Here is a 16,381-nt window from a genome sequence, read left to right as displayed (position 1 = left end):
CACAATATTCAGTCCTATTAAATATTTGAGATAATTTCTGAATCGTGGCCTTTAAATGGGAGAAAACAGACATTTGGTGAGAGTTTGCCACTGGCTTCAGCGAAGCAGGAATCTTGCCTTACAAGATTTATACTGAACTGACTGTACATGATAGATTTATACAATAAAGCAAATTACAGGTGTATAAGGGTCTTACAGGCTATAACATGGCCATTAAAGTCAAATATGCTATAACAATTATGTTTATATGACTAATACACTTAAATATTTCAAGTGTCAAGATTTTGAAAAATGAATAGAAATGATAAATTTGAAAAGCAAATGTACAACAACTGCAGAGAATCTGTACAAATTATCTGAAAGTAATTAATGTGCTACCTGCCGTATGTGAACATACCTTTGCTAGGGGCTGACTACAGGAACCTTAACAACAAAGTATTTATTGATAGCTAGTGATACCGTACCATATGTGGTATGGACTAGTGATCTTCACAGCAAACATTCTGGTTTTATTTTTCACCAAATTTCTTTACGTTGCTTCATAACTGTAGCGTATTGTACCTGAGTACACAAATACTACATCTGGTCCCTTAGATGAATTAATACATCTGACTGGTAAATGAACTTCCATAGCTATTAGTGGTACTTCTGCATCCCGTGTTTTTGCTGCAACTCTTTAAAATATTTGGAGTAATAGCTAAGATTCTAGGGCAATGATTCCTTACTGATGCAAATTTCTCCCTTATTTAGCATTACATAAAAACAAGAAAGGTACTCTAGCCTTTATAGCTGCAAAGGTAACATTAACTCAACCTAAGTTAATATTAATATCTCAGAAATAAAAGAGATGGGCATGAGCAGAGAGATTGATCCCAATGTAACATTTTCATGAAGCCTAACAATTAGATTTAATAGGTCAAAATATTAAAAAGAAGCTGTAATGGCCAAGATTTTCAAAATCTGTAAAAAGATCAACTTTTTAATGGTGTGAACACTATATTTCACAACAACATTTGTTAGGAAGTCTGTTGAATCTACAGATTACTTAAGCCAAGGATATTTGACCACCCTAGGATTCCAGGTTGCATTTTTGGTCATCAGTGTCTCTTGCAGAGGGCAACGTAGCCTTTCCTCTCCCAGCCTGACCTCCTTTCAGCTAACCTAATAGGTCTGTTCTTTCTATAAAGTTTTGGAGGCAAAGATAAGTTCTATACTGTTTGTATAAGTTTGCTATACTGTATTCTTGTACAGTAACAGTAGTAAGTCTAACCAGAAAGTATCAAGTTCTTGCTTGCCCCAGTTTTTCAAAAACAACAGATTGTTGCTAATACACATTTTTCCTATCTTTCATGATTGATTCATCTATTCCTTTTATCTACTTTCATCTATGAAAGTATTTGCCATCAGTAAACAAATAATATATATATAATTAAATACAAAAGAGAAGGGAGATGCCTTGCATTGTATGAATATTACCCAGGAAAATATTATAAGCATGAATAAAACAATGTTTACTGTAAAAGAAGTAGAAACATGCAGCTGTATAAACATTTCGCAGTATTAGTAAAAGTATGATTTCTCACTCCCCTTTTCTTTACTTAGTTGAATTCAACTCTATAATCCTATAGGCCACTAAACCCTGGAGAGTATAAATAAAAGTAGAGTCACTGAGGGCTAGCATTAATTCACATTACATGGCAGACAGCTACAGGTAAAATATTAATTTACAATGAAACACAGCCTTTAGGAATCAGTGAGTCCAGTCTGAATATCTGCATGGCGCTTAACTCATACCTTCTCAAGTATGAGCTAAAAGAGGAGGCTCCTGTAGTGACAACGAAAGTATTTCAAGATGAAATGTCCCAGCATCTTCCTTCCAAAATATTCTTACCTTCTCTTGTTTTGATCAACAAGAACAAAAAGTTGCAAGCAAAGAGCAAGGGATTAATATCATGATACCACCCAACACACTTTGGTCCTTGTCCACATCAATCAGCTCTGCAGTTCATAACGCATGTATTCTCATATTCTTTGGAGGTAAAGAAGCGATTATATCACTTCGTTGCTGCTGGACTAGAGCACAACTAAAGGAACTGATTTTTTAGCACAACTAAAGGAAGCCTGTGAGAAAGCAATGAAATTAACCTAGGACTCTCAGGTATAGTCCCTGGCCTCTGAACTATTTATTCTTCCACTCTTTGGCGTTAAAGGGTGGGAAAGCAGATCTATTTCTTTGATGTTCTCTACAGGAGAAAAAGGGAACCCCGTACACGGGTTCATGAGGTTTTGTTATTTTGTCATTTGTGTTATTGGGTGGTTTGTCCACTGCAGCACACATGTTAATCTGTCACACGTTTTCAATCTTTGCTGAAATTCTCTATTTCTTTTGTTTCCACTTGCTTGTTTCTCCATTTTTTATCCTCACTACCTCTACTATCTGGGGTTCAGCCTCTTTTCTTCCATTTATTCAGTTTTCTCCGTTTTAGCATGTTTATCACATCTTTGTATGGTGTCTCACTGCAGCAGAAGCCAGTGGAGGAACTGTGTGCCTACTGCTGATGTGTAGTATACACAGAGGATAAGATGAATCCAACTCTTCTTTGCATCTTGGGTATCTGAGTAAGGGACAAATAAGGACTCCAGCGATCTCTGGCTCTCGTAGCTAGCTACCTGGTACTTGTGTATCAAGGTTTAAAGTCCTGGGAGAATCTCAGCCACTGTAGAATTTGCTTTCAAATTCAAAGTGGAAAAAAGCAGATTCAGTATTCTGTCTGTAAGGAGAATGATGATTTCAAAGCCATAGGACATAAAGCTCAAGCCTTAACTGTTTCCAGGTTGTGATGAATATGAATGTCACAGCAAATTAGCAGATACTCTTCGGAGAGCATAAGTGAAAAGTCAGCCTTGAAAGACAGCCCATGAAAGTGCTACTGAGGACCTTGTAAGTGAGCAAAAGTACTTTAAAATCAATATAAAATGTCAATCATAACAAACAGATTTCAGAACTGCATTTGTGCCTGATGTGGAAAGTGAAGCTTGGAATCCAACCACCAAACTAATTGTTATTTAAGACTTAGGAGAAGATTTGGCCCCAGGCCTCTAAAGTCAAAGACTAATGCAGTAAATATTCAGTTCCACATATTGTTTGTCTTCCTTCCCAACTCAGTTTAATTTCCAAGTCTCATCTGACCTTTAAAAAGCCTTCATTTCCTCATCTCTAACCTTAAAGAACTTGCATCAGTTTGGGCTTCCAAATGCCCTTGCTGCTTTATCAATCAGAAAGACTTGTTCCAAAGCATCACCCCAATCCTGTTCAGCTTGTGTCTTTTTACACTTACTTTCCCATTAGTCTATTGACCAGATTAAAAAGCAGGCTCCACTGACAACAATCCTTGCAGAAGTCCATGAAATGAAGCCTACTATTTGCCACAAGGATCCTAGCACATTTACTTTAAAATTTCAGAGGGAAGCTGAATCCTATTATTGATATGCCACTGATTTATATCAGGAAAGCTCAACACCCAGATATAATTTATCTTGGCCTAGTGTTTGGAAAATGAAGCATTCAATATTGTGTCCTTTGACAAATGTATATAGGCACTGGATCCCAGAGGTAGCTCTAACAAATGGTTTTATTCTTGCATCATTCTAGAAATGCCTAAAACCAGCAGCTTCACAGAATTGCTTTTGTAGGTTCACACTAAGTAGTCTCACTGCTTTTGGGGAGAATTAAAACCAAAGCACTAACCCTCAAGCTCAAAAGCTGCAGAACTCATTTATTTTTAAACAAAATAATTAAAAGCAAAACACTAACCACAAAGACTTCACCTTTAGAGTCAAACAGCCAAATTGAATTTGTCCCTGGAAATCTTATTACAGTAGGGAAAAAACACGCTCATTAAAGCTAGAGTTTCCCTTCCAAATGAATGTTCCACCAAGAAGTGAGAATCTCTTTATTTGCTTTGGATGCAATCATGTGTCTAATCTTACCATAAATACTGTATGACTGTGTTAGACTGATTTAATGGCAGCTCAATAAATAAAAAACCCCTTGACCTAAAGTACCAGCTCTGCTGCTGCCATGAAGTCAAGATGCTTGCTGAAGCTGAGGGTGTGGGGCAAAGTCCCAGAGCTGCGTCCTGGCCTAGGAGACATGCTATTAACAGTTGAAACTTCGATCCCTCCTTCCCCGAGTGGCTCATTTGAGCTGGGAAAAGGTGGTCTAGCACAAATTTTCATGTGGCAGGACACAACTTCTGAGTTGTTTATGAAATGCAGACCGCAGACAGATGTACAGGAGTTGCCATTAGGTTGTTGACATTTACAGTTGGAAGTGCTTTGCGTTACCATGGTATTCACGGTACTTGGGGCACTGCAGTAGCTGTGTGTACGTGTTTCTCAGAGGACTCTGGGCATCTGCTCATTAATGTCTAGTTGTTCTTGGCTCCAGAACAGCCAGGTGGTAGGTTAGAGTCACCCATATTCCATGGCGCCTAGGGGATGGATTCATCCTTGCTTGCCCTACCATGGGATTTTTCAGCAGGTAGCTTTAATCATCACTAGACACCATAGAAAATTCCCTGCTGGCTACAGCCATGGAGGAACACAGACATAAGAGAACCAGCCCTGCCTGTGTCCTTTCCCAGCTACCGCTAACCTGCACGTGACCAAAACGATTAGTTTTCCCAGAGACCTTATTTCCCATACACATATACTTCCTGCCAGTGAGGGAGTGAGCTGGGCTCAAAGGATATAAAAAGACATTGCATTATCAGTCCAGAGAACAGGACTGGGCTCAGAAATTGAAGTTGAGCTTACTGCGCAGCACAGCAATGTGTCTAGCCAACTGGCTAGCTTGGGTAGTGCTGCTTGATTCTGCCTTGGCATTATCACTAAATTCTCCAGACAGTCTCAATACGCCTCTGTGGAGATGACATCATGATATCAAAATGAAATGAGACTATTTAAATGCAAGACTATCGTGGTGCTAGTACAATGTGAAAATGAAACTAACTCAGTGTAACCCCACAGGGAACAAGTTACAGTTTGAGAGAGAAATAAAACAATGTAAATGCATGTTACACTGGACTTAAAGAGCCCACTGAGGCCAGGGTCTGTTGCTGAATTTGTTTGGGCGTTCAGCTTAATTTGTGTCATATATCTTGAGCTGGATGCATTGTTTTACTGAATAGCTATTAACTAAAATTAACATGCAGGAAAGTATGTTAGCATTCAGGCAGGGTTTGACCTAAGCTGTGAAAAGCAAAGACACTGTGGAAGTCTGGCATTTCCTTCCTAAGTGGGAAATGTCACTGAAGCAACTCAGTGATACAGAATCACACAATTATGAGTATTCTAGCATAGTCAAAGAAAGATGTTGACAAACTCATTGGAAACTAAAATGGGAAAACATAAATGATAAGCAGGGATTCGGTCTGAATTGAGGCTATATGGGTAGGGAGGGGAAAATGAAAATGCAATGTCATCATAAAGTATTTGAAGGGTGTGAAAGAGAAAAAAGCTAGTTTTACTCCTTAGGGGAGCTATCTAGGTGTAACGGTGCAAAATTGAGAATAAGAACTATCTGTCTGAATACCCAAAACAGTCTTGCATTAGTGAGATCTGCTGGGCTGTGACAGGGTCTCCCTTGGAAACAGGAGGTTTCAGCTGGATCTATACTAGATGCGCTGGGATTCCTAATACAGAAATACATCTTCATGTGCCGCTTAGCGTAACAGCAGTGACGTACTCATGAAGCACACGCTGCAGCTGTCCTAAACAATAGCAACAGAAATATATGAAAAACTTGGCTTTTTGACAGCCATGCTCGAGGTGATGTTATGGACAGTTCACCAGACATCTTGAGGTCTCCAGGTCTCCCTAGGCAAAATTTCCAGTTGGAAAAAGGACATAAGCAGGTATGCCCAGAGACATGGTCATCCTCCCACTGCAGCACATCCATAGCTCACCTTTTCCATATATTTAATAATAAGAAAAATGCAAGTAGATACCAATTTCCCAGATGATCACAAACCTTAAATGAATCAATGAGCAACAGGTCTACACAAAAATATTTTATTATCATTTTTTGAAGGAGAACCTGAGATTTATCAGAAGTCTCACAGGAACAAAAAGGAACACTAAAATTTCCCCTCTACTTCCTAGTGACAAAAGGAAGGGATGACTGACATTACCTAGGTCACCCTAGTTCTTTTACTGACGTGCATTACTGCAGTGACAGAATACAGATGCTCCCAAAGAAGTATTATAGTTCACAAGGCCTAGAATGTCAACAATATACAGGGAATCTTTAATCCAAATAACCAGAAGTATTTCAACATGTCCTTAAAGAACATTTAATCTAAGGCAACTGGCCTTACTACAAAATCCCTGGGAAATTTTGGCTTAGAACTACATGCAGCCACTATACAATTCCTGCTCTGTTGAAGTTAAGTGTATCAGCTACTCTCTGCAGAGAACTAAGAAGGGAAGTACAAGGAAACACAGCAGGAGCTGAAAGCACTGAACTGTGCAAAAACCCTTTAAGATCCAAAACCGTTATGGTTGCAAATTATCATCCCAGGCATATTTAAGGAACTTACTAAGGACTAGAAAACAATGTAACTGAAGGCATAAACTGACTCAGGGAAGATGTAAATGCTTAGCTTTCCAGAGAGCAGGAATATGGAAGAAAAAACCAAACCAAACCAAACAAACCTGACCAACAACAAAAAAATGCACCTTGTGACTCACACAGTAGTTTGGCATCTGAAAGCGCTTGATAAAACATTCTGGAGTTGGGGTGGGGTTCAGTTCAGGTAGCGCAGCTTTCTTAGCATTTGTTTGTTGTGCCTAGATTTTGCCTAGACGTTAGCCCAGGTTTGTGACATGATTTCCACACCTTTCCTGCAGCTCCTCTAAAGAAACACAGCAGACTATAATTCAAGAGAGAGAATGCCAAAAAGAGTGAGTTGAAGTGATTGCCCGTGATCTCGGACATCAATGGAAAATGAATACAAAAATGTAAAGCTACTGTGCTGCAGGCTGGTGCCTTCCATTTAACTTCAAGAGACCTAAACTTGCCAATTCCTCGTCTAGGTTTCACATCCAGCACCCTCCCTTCTAACCAGCAAGGCCCGTTATCAGGTACAGCTAGCCTATTTCCAAGCCATCAAAGGATCGGACTCTGGGAAGATTCTGATCTCTGGGTACGTGACAGTTACAAATGGTCTGTGCAGGCCCTATGACAGGCTGCTCACTTGGTAACTGATGAGCTGGTGTCCTGGAGAGCAGAGCCCATGTATTTAGCAAATGACAGAACTGCTATGTTGATCGAATCTATGTGGATAGTAAAGAAAAGCAAATACAGGCTTTACACTAAATGCCCATGATGGATAGATTCATCTTGCTGTGTGCTACTCTGATTCCAATGTATTCATTCAAACTACACATGTAATTCAAAATTTTCCTTGAATTTATTCTTGTTTACAGGAACTCTGAAGCACTGTGCTTCCAAGTGTTTGCAAATGACAAAGTACTATACTCTGCTCCAGGGAAGGATTTGAGTCCATATCCTGAATTAAATCTGTAGCACACTCTTGCTAGCTGCAATATATAAAGAGTAGGCTTTGATTTGTCTATGCGACGGTGTAAATCAAAGGAAGTAGAAGGAACAAAACCCCAACCACATGGCATCTATGAAATGAGAAGAGGAGTGGTGGAGAAGGTGGTTCTGTTTCTTCCACAAAGCTTTGGCCAAAATCTTTGGCTTTGAAAGAGCAAAAAGCTCAAACCTCCCACTTGGAGGGACCTCAGACACTTCACCTTTGCATTCCACAAACAGCGTGCAAATCCACACATTTTACTGTCAAAATTAATCACAATACTGAGGTTTTAAAAAATTATTTATACTTAAAGGAGAGAATTCTGCAAGATTTTAAGTTTCCTAGGTGACTGGTTTTGGGTCTTTGAAGCCCACCTGTGAGGGATGAGAGATACAGATATAGATTCCCTTTTTTTTTAAACTCTTTCCTTTCTATAAATCACACACAGCTTCATGAGGTACCTTTGCACCAGAATCTCTAAAGCCACAGGATGCCTGAGCAAGCTGTAGTTTTGCCAAGGTTTTTTGGGGTTGTGGGATTTTTTTGTATTCTCTATTTAGGTAATTTTTGTAGCAGCAAAAAATCCTAATTAAATTGTCTCAGTATCGACAGTTTCTTTGTTGCATTTTTTCTATTACCTTTTCACTAGGTCAGCCTGATGGACTGGAGCAGACACCTGAAAACATGATCTCATTGAGTCCAATGAGGTACTGCAGTCCAAACCTATCAGCATACTAATCTGAAAATGTTCTATTCTATATTCAATTTTATTTTAAAAGATGCAGGATTTCCTATGTTAGCCTTTTAAACTAACAAAGATACAGAGTGGCCTTGTCTTATCGAAAACATGAAATCACTCCTATCTGCTTCCAAGACTGGCTTCAGAATTCAGATTCGCACAGGCCAACCTGCCCATCACTCTCTGTGACCTGGCAAAGGTCGTTCTCTTGGTGGATGAGTTTTCTGACCTTCTAAAGATGGGGGAATCAAGTTCAATAAGCAGCTTCAACAGCAAGCCTTTCATCTCTGACCTCCAGGCTGGATTACTGCAACTCATTAGACTGTTACAGTGAAACATGCTAATAGATTGCACATTAAGAGTCATTGATGTATCAGCACCTGGGGTGAAAGTCTCTATAGGAAGAGTTCAAGATGCCATGCATTACTTGCAGCCACTGCCATACTCCATGGGTTAAGCCACTTCATCTCACATAGGCTCTTAACTGTCAAAGCTTTTCTTGTTATTTTAAAACAGAGGCAGAGAAGAGTAGCAGCTAGAGTCGCTGTCTGGATTTATCCTAACATTTTTCACAAGCAACCAAGTTTAAAGGAGAAAAGCAGGGACTAGGGAAAAAAGGTTAGGTGGAAGAAGCCTTAGAGGGAGACAGAGGTCGCAAAGCAGCTCTGTCTTGTGTTAGAGAGGAAGAGCTGTGCAGGAGAGGCTTGCATGCATTTTGTTCCTGTTGCTCCAGGAGGCAGAATTGTGTACACAGTCTATAAAAATGACACCAAGTCCCAATGACTGTAAGGAACATTTTACTGATACGGGGAAACTTGTAAACCATTATAGCAAAGTGTTTCTGTGCAGACAAAGTTATACATGGCAAAAATGCATTTTTATTAGTGTACTAAAATGAAGCAAAACTAGTATAAATGTTTGTGGTTTTTTTTTTCCTCTAAAATAGCTATGCTTTTATTACGGCATCTTGGTGTGACTGCTCTGACCATCAGCGACCATATCCCTTCACACCCACGCCTGACAGCTATGCTGGCAGCTGCTGGCAATGAGTTACAGCCTGACTCCACATTAATGGCAATAAAAGGAGAAGTTGCTTAAAGACCCCCAAATCTGCTATTGCTCAAGAAACTGATCAGTGTATCAGGTATCAGTGCATGAGTACCTTCTGAACACTTCTATTTGCTAATGCTGTGCTCACTTTATTAGCTGCCGTTAATATCCCCGTCAAATTCAAGGTCCTCCTTCTTAAAGTCCTAGATGTATCAGCTCATGATAGCCATTAAGAAACATCCTCCAAGATGTGATGCCTCTTGACATATATATGTCCCACAGGTACTATGAAACATTAAAACGATAAATCTGAAAGTCCAAAGTTAAGAGATGGAGATTTCTTCAGGGATAGCCTGATAGATTGGGACCTGCTCACAGAGAAAAATCAAGAAGTCCATAGGTCTCCATGGCTTCCATAGCCACACAGAAAAGTCATTTCAGTGGATCCTCTCCCTTGCAATATTGACAACAAAGATAAGGAGAGGTCAGCATGTCAAAAGTTAGTTAGTATTAAAAATAGTTTGCCAGAATGACAAGAGAGACCAAACAGCCATGAGGAATTGAAGCTGGGGCACATTTAAATACTACACCCTGAGACAGCCATGAAAAGTTCTCTAATACCATACAGGGACATGTGTGTTATGTTAGCTATGCCCACAAACACCTCCAGTCATTAAAGCTGCAGCCAAGGCAGGATGGAGCTGTAAAAGAGGTGCAGGAGTAGATGATGCAGGATCAGCAGCATTCATGATAGCAGTCACTACTAAAGATAGGTTAGTCCTCTCGCCACAGCCCCAGGACACACTTCCCCTAGCTTCAGCTAAAACATAAGAATTTGCCCTTTTAATGACAGACGTCACAACCCACCATATTGTCCAAGACTGTGTCCATCATAGTTATTCACAGTAACAGAGGCTTTAGAGAAAGCACTACAGCTTTCCACAGACTAATCCGAACTCTGGCTTAAGAGTTAGTGTGTGATCAAATTGGGCCCATCATGCATGACACCCTGAATGAGCGTGCAGTATACAAGGAATACCTGATACCTGTGATTCTGACACACAGCACCAGCAGTGTGCAGTTACTTCATCTTGCTTAAAAAAATAATACACATCATTTGGGGACAAGCTAGCTTCCTTGTCACCAAATCATCATAATTAATTTAACCACTATCATTACAGCTGAACTTTCCAGTCTAGTCAAATGAACTAAGTCAATTCCTTCTGTGTACTTTTTTTGGATGTTTTCCTTCCTCTGTGGCCAATTATTGAACATTTTTTCCAAGCCCTAATTCGTGCCTCCTTCCTGCTTACTGAAGATAAAATGTCATCTGTGCAGGAGCTCATAATCAGCTGATTCTGACAAGCAGAGGATAAAGCACAAAAGGAAGAATATTGTTTTAAGGAGGGAGAAATGCAGACCTAACTATTGGGACTTTTGCCAGGGATTTCAATGTGAACAGAATAGAGGCCTCATTGTTGACAGTGAAAATTGGACCCTGTTGCTTCTCAAGGGTTTTGTTTCCTTCTAGCTTGTTAGCTGAAAAAATGGTGAAACACAGACCAGTATAGCCTCATCTGTATTATCAAAGTAAGGGGAGGGTGATACAGCTGAGGATATAGCAAAGAAGTGGGCAAAACCCCACCAAACACAGTGCCAGCTGAGGTTCTGATTGCTTTGAGAATCATTTGCCATTTTGTTAAAGTGCTTAAAGAAGACACAGAAACCTTCTCCAGGCTCAGAATTTGAAGACACTCTCTGTATACCCAGCAGTCTCTGAAATCCAGCTGACACACGTTCAGCTCCTCCAAATACCAAGCTCAATTATTTCCCTTCACCCTTTTAATTCATGGAATACCTCACATGGAATGGGGTGGAGTGGGGGGGTATAGGGGGGGAGGGAAGAAAGAGAGAGAGAGAGCGCGCGCGCGCAAGCACTGAGACTGCAGAAGAAAACCAGAGTCTCTCGTTTCATTCCCTCCTGAGCAAGTAGGGCTGGCTGATGTTAAGGAACTGCTATCTCTTCCCCTCTCCATTAACCCTCATACTCTAAAAACAGAAGTCTAGAGAAGAAAATAAAAACAGCCTGTCCTAGTATTTTCATTTTCTCCTTACCTCAGATACGTATCCATCCTGAGACATCCTTGCCATCCTTGAATTTATTCTCTCACATTTCTGTTTTACAGAAGAGAAACTTACACACTAAAAATGTGCGTGACCCTTGTAAGATGGCATAGGAAACTGAAATCTGGTATCTCCGTTCCTTAGCTAGGAACTTCACCACCAGTCCATTCTTACATTATACAGTCAAACAGGCTCTCCTATCCCAGGATGGTTGTGTCGGGGCCCAAATGCGCTAGCAGGTCTTAATTGCCCTGACCAGCCTCAGCAGCGGCCTCTGCGCCGGTACTCACCACACAGGGCTCCATTTCAGCTCAGTCCCCAGGCCTTGATGAGTTTTGCTGGAGGTAAAGCCTGTCCCCAGCGGATCCTGACATGTTGGCTGGGCCTCCTGCTCTGATCTTGGACCAGACCCATCACCTAGAATTTGTCTGATGATCACTGGACTGTCAATGGGACCCAATTCTATCACCAACCCCGTGCTGCTCACCCTGCTTGTGAGTTTACTAGCCGGTACTGTGGTCACCCTCAGCTCCCGGCTCACTTTCCCTCATGGAGCAGCCTCACTCTCGCTGCTCCCTGACAGGTTGTTGAGGAAGAAAAGAAACAAGTCCCAGGACATCAGAAACACAGGTGGAAGCACATCTCTTATCTCTTTAGAGCACAGATCCTGCTTTAATCATTAGACAGAAACAAGCATGCCGTTGGCACCGAAATAAAATGTTCTGTCTTCATTTGTTACCCTACAGTAGGAGGAAAGCAGACCAGATTTGCAATAGGGGCTCAAAACTGGCTACTACAAGTATAAATCCAATGGTGCATACTTAATTTTTGCATGTACAATTTTTCACTCAGTCAGTCACTCCTTTCTGATCATTTTGCTAAAGGAAAGTAAGGCTTGCCAGATAGCAGCTTTCTGTAAAGTTATCTGCTATCCAGATGAAGAACTGAAAGCCTTCAACAGAACCATGTGAGATTCACTGGCTCACAAGGACGATGTTTTGAGTTTACTCCAGGGAAGAGTCATTGCAGTGAACATTGAAAGGGAAAATCACCTTGATAATTTACTAAAGCCAGACTAAAAATGAAGGTGTGGCAATGCATCAGTTTCAAGACCGGCTCAGGCAGCCCAACTGCCATCTTGTGGCTAACAAATCACACTGCTGCAGCTTCGCCACATTATTCCTTCATCATTTACTCCTTCAAAATTTATTCCATACACGTATGGAATAAATCTGACGACAACATATCCCAGGCAGGAATAAGGAGCTCTGATTCTCTAGAGTCCAAATATACAATATAGACCAATGTTGCTAGAAAGGAAAAAGAGATAAATTTAAGTAACTCAAGTCTTAGATTGCAGAGAGTGGTAAGAGGGGGAGCATCTGGGTAGCGGCAGGAGTCATCTAAATTCGGGTACTATTCTGCATATACTGATCTGACAAAAGAAAACCAACTTCAATACCTACATGAAAAAACATCCTTTAAAAGTTTGGGGAAAATATTTCATTTGACAATTGAGTCAAATACCCAATCCGCTATCAAATTCTAGAAATTAGGCAGCGAGGGAGTTAAGAAATACCACTTTTCCAGCAGATTCTTGCACCTTTTGTGGCCCCGAGGGTTGACCTCAACAGCCATTTGAAAAGGTCAAAAGTGGTATTTGAGACTATGAAGAATCTGCAATGAAACTTGCACAAGAGCTTTAGAGCTTCCTATCAGGTTTATCAAGTTATCAGCCCATTTAGCACTTTCAGTAGCTTCTGTTGCTTATGCATGGATCATCTTAGACCCTCTTTTTTCACATTGACTTGATCTTGAAATGTTGGTTTGCTCACCCTAGTTTTGCGGCACTTGATGACTTTTCTACATTGGATTGTGTACAAAAGGCATGACAAGAACCTGAGAGAAACTGGAGGGCTTTGGCCACGACGTCACTCATGAACAGGAAAAAAACCAACTTGTATCATTTTGATGGAACTCACTTTGGAAAACAGTCTTTGTACTTGCCATTACAAACAAAAGATGGAATGACCACAAGGCTGTCCACAATATGTCCCAATACACTTATAATAAACACATCTTTCCCATGAAAATCTACATGCCAGTGAAAGCTGAAGGAAAAAGCAGGCAGGTCAGATCATACAGCATATGCCACACGCAAAATTTTTACTTCCACTTGTTAAATGAACTGTTTCTAAGATGAGCTACCAGAGCTTCTTTCTTATCTGTGCCTCCACTGACTTTTCACAAGAAGGCAGCAGCAAAATGACCAGATTCGAAAGACTTACCACCTTTCTCTTTGCCTGTTCCCTGCAGTTCCAACTGGAATCACTGTCCTGAACTGTTACATGGAGCCGTGTGCTCTGAAACAGGTGTTTTCAGCAAAAATATTTGCAAACCGAATGCTACAAAATAAATTTGTTTAGGATGTATTTTGGTATCTCCAAAAAGTGCTGTCAGCCAGCAGTGTTTATATCGAATAAAGATACAGAAGACAACCATACCAAATAGCAAGCTATTCAAATTTGTATTTTCACATCTGTTTTGCTGGTCTCCAACAATATGAAAGACTGTATTAAGGATATTATACAGGTGACTAAGTTAAACATCAGGTTTCTATCAACTGTTGTCCCACCAAATGTTGGTTATTATTTGCTAATTAATCCAGTATTGTCAGAATCCCATTTTAAATTGAAATATTTTAGTAAGCTGTAACAAAAGGTTTCGGAACATCATTTTTAGAAGGTGATAGATATCAACAAATAGAAGACTGCCTGAAAAAAGTTTATGCTTAAAATATAATGGCTACTGCACATATCCTTTTCAACTTTTATGCTCTAGTCAATGTATTATAATTGAGCTCTACTGAATTACTTTTCTAGTGGATAAATACTGTACACGCTGTAGTGTGAAGAGACATCATGTAATGTATACTAATTAAGCCATTATATCTGTAGAGAAGATCATATCTAAAATATCAAATTAGCAGGAATTAAACATCTCAAAGGATTAATGAAATGTTATGGAGCCATTCACTTCCAGGTCAACAGGTCAATTTCAGCTTAGTTTAATAGTTATAATGAATTTATGTGCTGGAGATAACAGTTCTCTGCATCCATTCATAAATCAGGGTAAGAGCCCCTGGCTCGTACCAAGAATGGCAGCCATTAACCAGCACAGTCCGAACAAGGTAGCCAGGAATATTATGCTAGGGCTATATTTGGTATGTAGCCTTAGACTCCATGAGATCAAACAGCACATTTACTGGATGCCTGCAATATGTGTAGGCAGCAATGAGGGACACCAGAGACACTCAGTCAGTTCTCTTTACAGATCTGCCAACAATTGCCAACCCCAGCAATAAAGTTATCACAGGCAGAACATTCAACTCCATCTTTTATTTGACTTAGTTAAGAGTCCACTCTGCTTATCCTGATTCCTTCCCCAGCAGCCCTTGCTGAGGAAAAAGATGGGGTGGGGGCGCGGAAGAGGAAGAATTGTAGCCAACATTTATGCAGAGTTATGTTACAGCTAATGTGACAGTAAATACACAACAAACCCGACTTTGTGGTGGAATCACAAAATTGAGGTTAAACTTTTTTTTGAGATTAAATAACCACCATGTCAACAGATTTAGGCATCAGCTCCTTAGTAATGATGGGCAGTAAACAAACGATAACCAGTTTAAGCATAAGAGAAAATAGTTAAGAAATAACTACATCAAGAACAAATAACTGTACCTTAGTCAAGTATGCATAAAGAGGTACATCCAACCTCTGCAGATACACACTGAAAAGTGACAAACCATATAAATGTAACAATCACCCGAAGCCTATCACTTCAATTTGCTATGAGGTTTTAGACACACAGACATTATGCAGTGTGCCGTAGTAAGCTAAGGAATGATTCAGAATGGCAGAGTTCTAACCCCAGATTTTTTTCACTCATCTTCTGTGAAGCTTTGCTAAAATCACTATCTTACTGAGTTTCATTACCTCCAAAACTGTTAGAAAGTCCACCTACACCGGTATTAGGGAAAAACTGAACTAGTATTTATGAGGTGCTTCAAGTGATCTAGAAGTGCAAGTTATTAATATCAGTCCTCACTGCGGGTGACTAAACCACACTCTGCAATATGGATTGGAAACCCAAAGAAGCTGACAGAAAAGTCTTATCCTGCTACCTGTATTACCAACCACATTTTGTGATCATCCTGCTCCCCCTTCAAAAGCTCCCAAGGTCTGGAAAAACAACAAGGATTTTCAGCAGAGAGAATTCTGATAGCAGTAAAATAGCTTACAACAGACTATTACACTGGAAATAGTTTTTCAACCAGGGGTATTGAGATATCAACACCACACCGAAAGAAAAAGCTATGGCAGCCTACATAACACATGAAAAAAAGCATCAAGCTTGCAGGATTGTTCTCTTTTAATGACTACAAACAGAATTCAAAAACAAAGCATTCTAGCAGCTGTTTGATTTGCATTCCTGGCACTTACGTATTTCAAGTTTAAAAAAAGAAAAGAGTAAATATGACAAACCAAAAGTTATAAGGAGCCATTTTTATTACAGGACTGCCTTGTATGCACATCCCCTGCTTATCAAATCTCTCAACACCCCTACTACAGTAAATGCATTAAGAGATTTACTCAAATTTGTACTATGTATTTAATCTTTCAACAAGAAGCTATGAAGTACAGCATGCAGTATTGATGGTGGAAATGCAGATGCATTTTTACTGATCTACCTTACCTTTTTTCACTTTAGCCACTAGTCTCCCTCTTGTATGACATGCGTCTTTCAAGTACCGAATTCCTTCAAAAACACTTCTAGATCTATTTTTCCTGTGACATACTAAGTT

The sequence above is a fragment of the Calonectris borealis genome, chromosome 8, assembly GCF_964195595.1.
Source record: "Calonectris borealis chromosome 8, bCalBor7.hap1.2, whole genome shotgun sequence".
NCBI classification, from domain to species: domain Eukaryota; kingdom Metazoa; phylum Chordata; class Aves; order Procellariiformes; family Procellariidae; genus Calonectris; species Calonectris borealis.
The sequence above is the reverse complement of the archived record's forward strand: the minus strand, read 5'-3'. Positions refer to the sequence as shown.